The sequence below is a fragment of the Vigna angularis genome, chromosome 10 (assembly GCF_016808095.1).
Source record: "Vigna angularis cultivar LongXiaoDou No.4 chromosome 10, ASM1680809v1, whole genome shotgun sequence".
Lineage (NCBI taxonomy): Eukaryota > Viridiplantae > Streptophyta > Magnoliopsida > Fabales > Fabaceae > Vigna > Vigna angularis.
In genome coordinates, this window is record NC_068979.1 from 16708819 (window position 1) to 16711473 (window position 2655).

The window sequence follows — 2655 nt, forward strand, 5'->3', positions numbered from 1 at the left end:
TTGTGCTAGCAAGGCGTCATGGGATTGCAGCTGTAGAACTCCTTTTTGTTGAATATGAGCTCCTCTTTCACTATTCAGATCATTATCACTAGTAGCCATATTATCAATGATTTCTGTAGCTTCCTCTGGAGTTTTCCATTTGATGTTTCCTCCAGCTGTGGCGTCAAGCATCATCCTGGTTTGGGAACCAAGACCTGTAAGGAAAGCCAAGACTACTTCCCCTTCGTCGAAACCATGTGTGGGAGTTTTTCTCAGTAAGCTTTTATATCTTTCCCATGCATGACCTTGTGATTCCTCCATACCTTGCCTGAAAGATGAAATCTCTTGCTTTCCTTTATTTACCTTTGATTGTGGAAAGTATTTGTTTAGGAACTTTGTTACCACCTCTTCCCACTTTGTAAAGCTTCCTTCTGGAAAAGAGTTCAACCAAATCTTAGTGTTGCCTCCTAGTGAGAATGGAAACAGGCTAAGTTTGATTGCTTCGTCCGGCACCCCATTTATCTTTACTGTGTTGCAAATCTCGTTAAACGTAGTGAGGTGGTCATATGGGCTTTCGTGAGACAACCCATTAAACTGGTTACTCTTAACCAATTGGATTAGTGCTGGTTTCACCTCCATATTAGCCGCATTGACTTTTAGTCTTACTATGCTGTTGAAATGCTGAGGTCCAGCTACATTAGTATAATCAGCAAGAGTTCGTCTGTTATTATTGTTCTCCATATTTTCAGTGCTATGGTCAGAACTTTATGGTGATGGTTGTAACAGAGTTTCCGGAGAAGGAAAGAGTTCTCTAGATGTACGGATTCTTCTCCTCCGTCTACTCTCGTCCAAACCTTCAAGAAGAGGTTCTGTAGTTTTCTTGCTCCTAGTTCGGATTGCTTCCTGCATACACAAGAAAACAAATCCCTAAAAGAATTGGTTAGCACAAAAAAATATAAAAAAAGATATAAGATCAAAGATAAGAAGATAAGAAGATAAAATAAAAACAAAAAAATAAAAACAGAAAATAGAAAAATAAAAACAGAAAATAAAATAAAATAAAATAAAATAAAATAAAATAAAATAAAATAAAAACAGAAAACAAAAATTCAAAATTTAAAATTCAAAATTCAAAAACAAGTCAAAGATAATCAATAATCAAACAAATAAACTAGTTAAACCACGAGTCCCCGGCAACGGCGCCAAAAAACTTGATGACAAATTTATGAACACCGAAAAACGACGCCACAAACTTGTTTAACAATCGGCAAGTGTGACCGAATCGTATCAAGTAATAAAACTAGGTAAGACCAAGTATCGTTTTCCCAAAGGACTCACGGCCTAGTTAGTTATCTAATTTGTTGATTATTGAAGACTTGTGAACGATTGATTGTAAGTTTTAAATGCAAGAGACAATAATTAAACATGTATGCATGAATTTGATCAATGGCAAAAAGAGTAAAACAAACACGTAATGAATGATATGGATGAGTATGTTGTTGGGGTTATCAATTTCATCTTATCCACTCTCATATACTTTAGGAATTCATCAATCTTTTCATCAATGTTAATGCCACTCTCTAAATTACCTTGTCAAGAAGGTCTATCCTTGAGTTCATACAATTCCTAGCATTCCTAGTAATTAATTCTGAAGTGTAGGAGCTTAAAGGCAACCAATATGTTATTGGGAGAAATTCCCCGAATCTAGATTTCCCCGTACGTTCCCATATTGACAAAATCAATAATCATAGCAATGAATGAGTTAAACAAAGCAAGCATTGAGCAAAGAGGAAAAACCCTAACTAATGATGAAAGAAAGCATAAGTCTTAAATTAAGATGTTAAAACAAATTCCATATATGAGAGTTTCACAAGACTACATTGATTCCCCAACAACAATACAAGGTTTAGTTCACCATATTCATGGTGAATCTAGATGAACAATAATGAAAGAATGGAAGATAAAACCCTAGAAAGGTGAAAAGGTAGCCTGAGCATCCAAGATCTTCCTTCAAAGGGGTGGAAAAGAGAGTGTTTGCTTCATCCCAGCCAAAGATAGAAACCCTAGGAACACCTAAAGCTTATATACTGTTCGTAATAATACAGAAAATTAGGCCCAAGCCCAAAATAGTGCCGCTCAGCGGTAAACTACCGCTCAGCGGTAAGTACGTGAGTTGTTTTCCTCCCCTCAATGGCCTTTTCACCCCTCAACGGAGCCAACGTGGGTTTCTGAGTGCCGCTGAGGTAGTTGCGGCTTCTCCTTTTGCACTTTTTGATGTCTTTTCTGATTCCATTTCTATCCTTCTTCACTTCATTCACCAAATTCACCTTAAAACCTGCATAAAACACTGAAATCAAGCATAAACCTGTCCAGCTCTCTTATTTCCAAAAATATAACCAAAAGCATGATTTCAAGCTAGTTTCTAAGTGTTAAAGGTTGCTTTTAGTATTAAATTTAAGCATGAAAATAACAGTTTTTCTACTGTTATCAGGCGCCTAGATCCGTCACTAGCTGGGATGATCTGAAGAGGCTGTTCTTGGAGAAATTTTTCCCAGCATCCCGGACCACAGCTATCAGAAAAGACATAACTAGGATTAGGCAGCTTGGTGGAGAGAGCTTGTATGAGTATTGGGAGAGATTCAAGACACTTTGTGTTAGCTGTCCCCACCATCAGAT

At 37.1% G+C, this 2655-nt stretch overlaps 1 non-coding gene across 1 annotated transcript; it reads right to left on the bottom strand.

Annotated features, from left to right (window-relative positions):
• Nucleotides 1-2547: 2547 nt before the first annotated feature.
• Nucleotides 2548-2655, bottom strand: LOC128194563 (small nucleolar RNA R71). Its single transcript, XR_008245938.1, has one exon. It is a non-coding gene; the product is annotated as a small nucleolar RNA R71 (small nucleolar RNA).